We start from the raw sequence: 10954 nt of genomic DNA on the forward strand, positions 1-10954 counted from the left end.
TATAAAGCAGAAACTAACACACCATTGTAAAGCAATTATACCCCAATAAAGATGTTTAAAAAAAAAAAAAAAACTAGCTAAGAATGTGGATAGTGAGGTCGAGCTGGAGTTGTCCCAGGAGAAGAACAGGACTTGCCTAAATTGTAGACAGGTGACACCCCTTGGGGAAGGGGCGGTCCCAGAAATTTCTGACCCCTCTGTTCTATCTAATCCCCACCCAAACCATTTCCCACAGAAGCTCCTGCTGGACCCCTTTATCAGCTCCTGCTGGACCCCTTTCAACTCCCGTCTCTTTCTCAGAAATCACCTTCATCCAAAAATAAATAAGTTAAGAAACTTTCTTGCATCATCTGGAAAAAACCCACAGAGCTCCTGACCCACAGCTGGGCAGAGAGAAAGGAATGAGGGAATCTGGCAAGTGGGGATGGGAGCAAGGAGTAGAAAACAAACAAAGTCGCTGTCTGTTCCGCCAGACAACCTCTCACTCCAGGCCTGGCAGGAGCTGCTTTAGGAGTGTTTGTTCTGCTGCTTGGGTTCAGCTTCCTGGATGAATCAGGCACAGGTCCAGTTTCAGGTTGACACCTACTGACGCTGAGGTACTGCGTGTGTCACCTGGTTAAAGTCCAGAATGGAAGACTGGGACTGGGACTTTGGGGTTAGGAAGCTGGAGGGCAAGATGAGGTTGAGATGAGCTACGTAACTGCCTGCCAGCCCTCAGCCCTCAGGGCCTTCATCTTACTGCCTCTCTGCTAGACAGACCCACGGGATGTACGTCCGCAGCCTGAATAACCCGCTGATTATTCAGGAACAAAGACAGCCCAGATGAGGCCTCCTGGGGATAAGGGATTGAAGTAAGACTGACCTTGGACAAAAGTGAGAGCATGCCAGACTTCACTAGGTCCCTTCACCTCGTCAAGCCCAGTGCCTCTGGAGCACAGCCGGGGTCCTGTTCCATCTGAGCTTTACTCTAATTCACCATCATTGCTGCCCCACCCAGGGGTATTTTCCCTGTTACGAAGGATGTTTAAAAGTCTTCCCTGGGGAGCTTCCCTGGTGGCGCGGTGGTTGAGAGTCCGCCTGCCGATGCAGGGGACATGGGTTCGTGCCCAGTCTGGGAAGATCCCACATGCCGCAGAGCGGCTGGGCCCGTGAGCCATGGCAGCTGAGTCTGCGCATCCGGAGCCTGTGCTCCGCAACGGGAGAGGCCACAACAGTGAGAGGCCCTCATACTGCAAAAAAAAAACCCAAAAAGTCTTCCCTGGGGACTTCCCTGGTGGCACAGTAGTTAAGAATCTGCCTGCCAAGGCAGGGGACATGGGTTCGAGCTCTGATCCGGGAAGATCCTACATGCGTGGAGCAACTAAGCCTTGTGCCACAACTTCTGAGCCTGCGCTCAAGGGCCCATGTGCTGCAACTATTGAGCCTGCGTGCTGCAACTACTGAAGCCCACGCCTCTAGAGCCCATGCTCCACAACAAGAGAAGCCACCGCAATGAGAAGCCCACATACCTTGGAAGAGTAGCCCCCGCTCGCCGCAACTGGAGAAAGCCCACACCAAGCAGCGACCAAGACCCAATGCGGCCATAAATTAATTAATTAATTTAAAAATCTTCCCTGGACCCAAAGGGACAGATCTCTAAGGGTAAGATTGCAATGCCCTCGACAGACAGGAGAATGGAGAGTATTTTGAGAATGTAGCCTAGCCAGTGTGCCTCCCATCAAAGCCTATGGCATCCAAGTCCAAGTTGCTTGGCTAAGGGCTCTGAGGCTAAGTCTTGCACTGTCCTCTGCCCGTCTCCTAAGGCTCTCCTTCCAGGGATCAGGAATCACCTCAGGGAACCTCCAGGGTAGAAGGACAGTTATCCAGGTGCTACCATTGGCTGGTTACCCTCCTTTCCCAGGCAGGCTCTCTGGAAGTTTCTTCCCCCTACCATTCCCCAGGCCTCATCCTCAGCCCTCAGGTAATGTTCTGCCTATAGAATTTGTCCTCTTCTTGCCCTTTTCCAGCAGGCTGGCAGCTTCTCTGAGTTGCCCATAAATATGGTTTGGGAGCGTTCCAGGAACAGCTGTAAGATCACAGTCTGCCTCAGCTTGGAGTCCCCTCCCTCAGCCTTTTTCCTGGTGCCTTCCTCCCTCAGTCTCATCTGGACTCAGTTCTGGAGGCATCAGTGGGGTTCCCATACAGCCTCTTAACCCTTAACTGGGTTCCCTCCAATGGCAGCCCCAAAGGCTTTAGCCCTCTCTCTCCCCCATGTTCTCTACCAGCCTGCGCCTACACATACCCGCGCCCAAGCCACTTCAAATAAACATTCACATAAGTAAAAACTGTTCTTGCCCTGCAAACAGCTTCCTCTGGCTTCTAATAAGTTTGCCATCCATAAGGTCCACTGAGATAGGAATTCTGGGAGCTGGTGCTAACACTGCTTCTTCCCTGAGTGGCTGCATTTCAGGGAAGAGGAGCAGAAAGCCTGAGCCGTGAGATGGAGCAGCCCCCATCATGGCTGATTCTCAAGATGTGTCTCCAAAGGTATTTTGTGGGTCACAAGTTTATGAGTTGTGGTGTGTGTGTGTGTGTGTGTGTTCAGAAGGCAGCGTGGCAACGTGAAAAAAGGATGGAGCCAAGATTCAGCTGGTCTGGGTGTTGGACCAGCTCTGCCCTTAACAAGCTGTGTGTGTTTGGGAGTCTCTTCTCTCTCTGGGCCCCTGTTTCCTTGTAGGTAATGTGAGGGCTTTGGACTAAAGAAGGGTTTTTTAGCCTTTTTTTTTTTTTTTTTGCAGTTAGACTCCCTCCCCCAAGTTTGTTCAAACCTCTTCCAAGAGTCTTTATTTGAAAATCCAAAGCCAGAGTAATAAATTTATAAGATTGTTCTTTCCCACCAAGACCAGAAAAATTTTAAACAAGGTTATACTTGAAAGTGTTATCCTAAGGTGAAAGGAGCTAGTCACAAAAGGCCGCATATTATATGATTTCATTTGTATGAAATGTCCAGAACAAAGAAACAGAAAGTAGATGCGTGGTTGCCTGGGGCTCTAGGGGCTGGGGGAATGGAGAGTACTGCTAATGGGTACAGGGTTTCTTTTTGGGGTGATGAAACTTCTAAATTTGATTGTAGTGATGATTGTACAACTCTGTGAATATACTCAAAACCACTGAATTGTACAGTTTAAGTTGGTGAATTGTATGGTATGTGAATTATATCTTGATAAAGCTGTTACTTTTTTTAAAATAAGTTTATAATTCCAAATCTTCTTTATGGAATCTCCTTAACTTGTTGTTTTTTAATTCATTCATTTATTTATTTATTTTTGGCTGCATTGGGTCTCCATTGCTGCGCGTGGGCTTTCTCTAGTTGTGACTAAAGGGGGCTACTCTTCATTGCAGCACGCAGGCTCTAGAGCACAGGCTCAGTAGTTGTGGCGCATGGGCTTAGTTGCTCCGCGGCATGTGGGATCTTCCCGGACCAGGGCTTGAACCCATGTCTCCCACATTGGCAGACAGATTCTTAACCACTGCGCCACCAGGGAAGCCCTCCTTTAACTTTTTTTTTTTTTAAACTTGTGTGGAAATGTTCAAACATTTAAAAAGGTAGAAAGAATAATACAATAAACCCGTAGGTAACCAACACCCAGCTTCAATAATCATCCACGCAATCTTGCTTCATCTATCCCCCCAGCCACTCCTCCCCACTACACCTCCTTACTCGATGATTTTATTTTTTATTTACTTTTTTAAAGGATTTTTTTGGGGGTGCCACACCGTGTGGCATGTGAAATCATAGTTCCTGGATCAGGGATCGAACCCACGCCCCCAACACATGCCCCCTGCACTGGAAGCACGGAGTCTTAACCACTGGACCGCCAGGGAAGTCCTGGATGATTTTAAAACAAATTTTGGACATCATATCATTTAATCCATAGAGATTTCAGTACTCATCTGTAAAAGAAAAGGATTCTTCGTTAACATAATCAAAATACCATTGTCACAAATAAGTAACTCCTTAATATCACCAAATATCCAGTCAGTGCTAAAATTTCCCCAATTGTGTCACACCTTGGTTTAGTTAAATCGGAATCTGAACAAGGTCCACTCGTTGAATTTCACTGATACGGCTCTTAAGTGTCTTTTATTTCATAGGTTCCATCTCCTTTTTTTTTTCCTCTCAATTTATTTGATGAAGAAACCAGTTGTTTATTCTATAGTGTTTTCCACATTCTGGATTTTGCTGATTGCATCTCCATGGTGTTGTTAACATGTATTCATAGTAAACTCCTTTACAAATTAAGTCTTATGCAGTATTCCAAAACATGAAAAAAGATGAAAAACAAAACTGCAGTGGTTGGATCAGAATTAGGGACTTGCAGTGAGGCTCACTCAGCCTTCTCTCCCCTCCTGGCGTACCTCTAAGGAACAAACTCCAGGGAACACAGTTTAAAAACCACTAGCCTGGATAATGTGTGTGTGTGTGTGTACCACACATTCAAAGCTCAGGGCTGCCCTATCTTTTTTTGGCTCTGATTACTGTGATAAGGTCCTTATCTGGGACAGTGGCATAATATACCAAGGTGTTCAGTGTGGTAGCAAATTCAAATCCACTCTGACTCTTACCAGAGCATACACAAACCCAGTACTTTCTCTGCCCTAGGGATCCTTACAAAGAACTCCCAGGCACCCTGCCACCCTGCCAGGGGTCTAGCAGGGCAAGGCCCATTCTCCCCTCCTTAGTATGACTCAGGTGTTCCACTTCTCAGTCCTACACCATAACTTCTCATGATCTCAGGGATCCCTGGCTCCTGGCCATGGGAATACCTGACCCTTTGGGCTTTTTAGCTGGAGCAGCCACTACAGTGTTAACCAAGTTTTTAAGACTCAGTCCCTGGGCTTCCCTGGTGGCGCAGTGGTTGAGAGTCCGCCTGCAGATGCAGGGGACACGGGTTCGTGCCTCGGTCCGGGAAGATCCCACATGCTGCGGAGTGGCTGGGCCCGTGAGCCATGGCCGCTGAGCCTGCGCGTCCGGAGCCTGTGCTCCACAACGGGAGAGGCCACAGCAGTAAGAGGCCCGCGTACCGCAAAAAAAAAAAAAAAGACTCAGTCCCTGTCTTCATGGAGTTTACAGCAATGATGGGGAGATAAAGCAAAAGCCTGGTGGGTAATTGAAACCAAGTGCAGTAGGAGTGCTGAGGAGGGAAGGGTCAGATCTAGTTAGGTGATCCTGGAAGGCTTATCCAAGAGGGTGGTTTCACCTGGGCCTCAATGTTATTTATTTGTTTGTTCGTTTGTTTCGGCTGCGTGCGGGATCTCTAGTTGTGGCATACACGTGGGATCTAGTTCCCTGACCAGGGATCGAACTCGGGCCCCCTGCATTGGGAGCACAGAGTCTTAGCCGCTGGACCACCAGGAAAGTCCCTGGACCTCAATTTTGATACAAGATTGGTAAGGGCAGAGGACAGATGCAGGAAAATGCTAAGCGTGCCCAAGGACTGAAGAATCAATGCAACCAGCTAGAGCAGATGATTTGGGGGGGGTGAGGCAGTTTGCCTGAAAACATAATTAGGAAAGGAAATCTGGTACTAAAATATCATTAAATGCACTTAAAATCTGAAATATAGGAGTTTGTAGTTTTAAAAAAATACATACAAGTATACCTGTATGTTTTTCTTTTTTAAATTAATTTATTTTATTTTATTTATTTATTTTTGGCTGCGTTGTGTCTTTGCTGCTGCGCGTGGGCCCTTTCTAGTTGTGGCGAGCAGGGGCTACTCTTCATTGCGGTGCGCGGGCTTCTCATTGTGGGGCCTCTCCCATTGCAGAGCACGGGCTCTAGGTGCGCGGGCTTCAGTAGTTGTGGCATGCGGGCTCAGTAGTTGTAGCTTGCGGGCTCTAGAGCACGGCTCAGTAGTTGCGGCACACGGGCTTTGTTGCTCCGTGGCATGTGGGATCCTCCCGGACCAGGGCTCCAACCCGTGTCCCCTGCACTGGCAGGTGGATTCCCAAGCACTGCGCCGCCAGGGAAGTCCCTGTATGTTGTTCTTGATTGTCAACGCCCTCCAGCCAAAGACCACCAGCAGACACTTGTAGCTGAACAAAATTGGGTTTGTGGACTCATTTCAATAAGAACTCACACCATGGCGGAACTATGGGGCATCCAGGAAAAGGGCTTAGGATTTGGACTTATATTTTCTGATTGGGGGAGAGGTCGGGAAAGCGAGGTTGCTCTGGATTTGAGGCTGTCAGGAAGCTGGAGGATTCTACAGTTGGGTACCTTAAATAAGAATGAAGCAGGGGGACTTCCCTGGTGATGCAGTGGTTAAGAATCCACCTGCCAATGCAGGGGACACCGTTTCGAGCCCTGGTCCAGGAAGATCCCACATGCCGTGGAGCAGCTAAGCCCGTGCGCCACAACTACTGAGCCTGCACTCTAGAGCCTGCGAGCCACAACTACTGAGTCTGTGCGGCACAACTACTGAAGCCCGCATACCTAGAGCCCACGCTCTGCAACAAGAGAAGATACCGCAGTGAGAAGCCCACACACTGCAACGAAGTATAGCCCCAACTCACCACAACTAGAGAAAGCCCGTGTGCAGCAACGAAGACCCAACACAGCTTAAAAAAAAAAAAAAAAAAAGAATGAAGCAGGGCTAACACTGTGATTGGTAAAGGAGCAGCAGCCACTCGTATTAGCTAGGATAGGGGGGTGTTTGTTCTTTTTTTAAAATATTTATTTATTTGTTTGTTTTTGGCTGCATTGGGTCTTCGTTGCTGCACGTGGGCTTTCTCTAGTTGCGGCGAGCGGGAGCTACACTTCGTTGTGGTGCACAGGCTTCTTGCGGTGGCTTCTCTCGTTGCGAGCGCAGGCTCTAGGCGCACAGGCTTCAGTAGTTATGGCACATGGGCTCAGTAGTTGTGGCTCATGGGCTCTAGAGCGCAGGCTCAGTAGTTGTGGTGCATGGGCTTAGTTGCTCCATGGCATGTGGGATCTTCCTGGACCAGGGCTCGAACCCGTTTCCCCTGCATTGGCAGGTGGATTCTTAACCACTGCGCCACCAGGGAAGTCCCTGTTTGTTCATTTTTGTGGCTTGGACAATGTTCTTGTTTTTGCCTGTGTTTGGATGCGACTATGAAAAGGTCTTATTCTTGATCTGTCACGGGCATTGGGTGGCCTCGTTTGATGTTGGTATTCTGTGAAAGTGTTGTGTTCTACAGGAGAAAGCCAAAATCTAGCTATGAAGGCCAGGCCTATTCCTGGGGCTTTTCTCTTTCTTGTGCTCCTCTTTGTGGGAGCTGGGTGGTGTTATATGAATCTGGTGAGAGATCGGAAGGAAGAACAAAAGGAAAGAGAATTTTCTAGGAAAATGTCCTGGAGGAAGTAGCATTGAGCTATGATGTAAAACAAGAATAAGATGCTGAGAGGTGGGCCAGGGTATAGGCAATGTTCTAGGGGAATGGGATGGCATGGAAGCAAGAAATGGAGGAAGACGACCAGTGAATGCATGTGTGTGTGTGTGTGTGTGTGTGTGTGTGTGTGTAAAGGCTTATATAGGAGAAGAAAGATAAAAAGCTACCTGAACTAGACTAAGAATTAGGAGGAAAAAGACGGCTGAGGATGGGACAGGAGGGGAAATGGGGAGGCGGTAAGGACAGTGGTCCTGAAGAAGCCTTGTTCTGTCTGGTTTGGGCTGAGTTGGGGGGTGGGAGTGGGGAACAGAGGAGCAGAACGTGGCCAAAGTGAGTGCAGCTCCCATACATGGAATAGGCACTCGGAGCACAGGACAGTGGGGAGACCACAGCACGTAGGGCTTCCTGCCTTCTCTTGCCACCACCAGGGCTTGGTCAGGACCAAGGTGGCCGCTTGCTGAGTGAGTGGTAGGGAGCCCTCATACTAGGGGGAATTCTGTGGGGGGAGAGGACCTTAGGAACATGGGAGTCAGCTGGGAAATGATGTGAACCCTGAGCCAGACATACTCCCTGTCCAGTTTCCCATGTCCAGCCACTTCCTCATCCTCCAGTGTGGCAAATCCCTCACCCTCCTCAACTCTCTCAGTTCCTTCTGCTCCGCCTTCATTTACAGCCTCCCTGGGGACCTTTGTTTTGGGGGTTTTGTTTTTTCCTTTTTTTTTTTTTTTTTTTGGCTGCATTAGGTCTTCGTTACTGTGCGCGGGCATTCTCTAGTTGTGGCGAGTGTGGGCTACTCTTTTTTGAGGTGCACAGGCTTCTCATTGCGGTGGCTTCTCTTGTTGCAGAGCACAGGCTCTAGCCGCACGGGCTTCAGTCGTTGTGGCACGCGGGGGCTAGAGCACGCGGGCTTCAGCAGTTGCAGCGTGTAGGCTCAGTAGTCGTGGCACACGGACTTAGTAGCTCCGCAGCATGGGAGCGTGGGATCTTCCTGGACCAAGGCTCGAACCTGTGTCCCCTGAGCTGGTAGGCAGATTCTTAACCACTGCGCCACCAGGGAAGTCCCTCCCTGGGGATCTTTGTGTGTCCACTCTCCCAGGCTCCTCCAGGAGGTCCTTGATCAGGCAAAGATGGACAGAAGTATAACTTTCCTCTGCCTGCCCCCAAATTTCTTGCCTGCAAAAGCAAGGCAAACCTGTTTTGGTGGGAAAATGACTGTAAGTAAGGAGACTCAGTTTCTCTATTTCTAAATGGCAAGATTAAAACAAAACCAAGAAACTACACAGGTCATGTCCATCCTCTGCTTAAGTCTTCCTATGGGGTCAGGTTCACTTTGAATAAAGTCCAGTTTCTTTTAGAGCCATACATGACCTGCCTTGCCCCCTGGCATTTTTCCCCCCTCCTACTATGCTCCAGCCATGCTGAACTTTTCCTTCCTCCAATCATGGCTCTCAAACTTTTCTGTCCCAAGTCATAGTCAGAAATACATGTTACACAAAGCGAGAGAGAGGCATGGACGTATATACACAACCAAACGTAAGGTAGATAGCTAGTGGGAAGCAGCCGCATAGCACAGGGATATCAGCTCGGTGCTTTGTGACCGCCTGGAGGGGTGGGATAGGGAGGGTGGGAGGGAGGGAGACGCAAGCGGGAAGAGATATGGGAACATATGTATATGTATAACTGATTCACTTTGTTATAAAGCAGAAACTGACACACCATTGTAAAGCAATTATACCCCAATAAAGATGTTAAAAAAAAAAAAAGAAATACATGTTACATCACAGCCTAAAACATACACACACTCACAATTTATGTACATATACATTTACATATAAATACATATTTACAGCACACACACACACATTCATGCTGAAATTAAAGTTCCCCAAACATTCACCTTTACCAGGTACAATGTACTCTACTTGTACCTGGGGCGTTTTCGCTGCATTCCCTCTGCCTGGAGTGCCCTGCTCTTTGATTATCCCCACTGGTACCATTCTATCCCTTAGTTCTTGGGTTTAGTGGCATCTGCCCAGAGAGGTCAACTCGACTCAAGTAGCCACTTGCCCATTCCCTTTCATGTTCTCTGGCACTTGTCACTATGATATTTTTCTGGCTTACTCTGATAAAGTGGACTTGGTGGGGTCTTTTCACTACTGTTTCCTGCCGTATCCCCAGCGTCTAGAATGGTGCCTGGAGCACGGCAGTGCTCGGTGAATGTTGATAGAACGAAGGAATGACCCTGATCCGGCCTCTCTCTCTCTTTGGGCCCCAGCATCCTCATCTACAAAGTGCGAGGCTGGACTTACTCTCTGGATGCCTTCCGGCTTACCTACAGTCCAGTCTTCCAGGGCACGCCAAGGATGTGCTCCAGATAACCAGAGTCTGGCAGTGGGTGGGATGGAGAGGGTCAGGCGGTCACCTGTTAGCCCACAATCCTGTTTATTGAGGACAGATACTGAAGAAGGACAGAAACTTGCTTCTAGGTTAGTGAAGGCCAAAGGTATAAACCCAGGCACAGAGCAAAACATGGAAAGGCAGAACCGGAGCCAGCCAGACATAACGAGAACAAGCATGTTGGTCCTTCCTGTGTGCTGTGCCCTGTCTGCGCTGTCTCACTTGATCCTCAGTCCTCCGAGGGTCCAAGAGGTGGTCCAGGACTTCATTAGCACCTCCGCTCAGGAGTCGGCCCCACCAGATACAAAACCTGACTCAATGCTTCCGGAGGCAGCACAGGTGGAGAGCCCAGGCTCAAGCCACGTGGCCCAGGTTTGAATCCTGTTCCCAGCAGTTCCTAGTTACGTGAACTGGGTGAGATTTCTCACGTCTCCAGTAATTGCGTTACTTCACATTCTTGCCAGCACTTCCTGGGGATTGGAAATCTTAAGCAAACTAGGAGTCTCCGCTGGGCTTGCCATCCCATCTGACCCCCTGGGACTCCTGGCCTCTGGCTACAGCAAGCCGGTTGAAAGCCTTGGCTCTGTGTCCAGTGGGTTGAGGTCTGTGTCCAAGACCTCAAGCATTTGCTACCTTGTGACCTTAGGCAACCTCTGTGAGCCTTGGTTTCCTTGGCAGGCACTTGGATTTCCTGAGCCAGGGTTTCATCCACAGCTGCGACATTCTTCTGCTCACCAATCTTAGTCTCTCCACCCCAACACTTCCTCTTCCCTGAGGGAGAGAAAACAGAATTTGACACAGAGAGCCCTGAAGTCTGTTATTATTAAGAGGCTTGCCTTCCTCCTTCCGATTTTCCCCAGACTGAATAATCCAAATCCTTTCCTCTTGCTTCACAAATCTAATTCTCAGCCCTTCCCACACCTCTCCTCTGCCGCCTCTCGATATCACCTGTGTCTTCAGACACTGGCGGCACCGAGTCCAGCTCCAGGACTCGGACTGGCACGTGGATGGAGTTGAATGAAAGAGGGCTGAGAAATAGCCCCGCGTCCTGGAGGACCCTCAGGTTCATTGAATGACAGCTCCATTATCAAGGCCTTTGCCACCTACAAGGCACTGTGCTCAGTACTTCCCTTGCCTTATTTCACTTAAACTTCTCTACAACTCT

This window comes from Delphinus delphis, chromosome 11 (genome assembly GCF_949987515.2).
Source record: "Delphinus delphis chromosome 11, mDelDel1.2, whole genome shotgun sequence".
NCBI classification, from domain to species: Eukaryota; Metazoa; Chordata; class Mammalia; order Artiodactyla; family Delphinidae; genus Delphinus; species Delphinus delphis.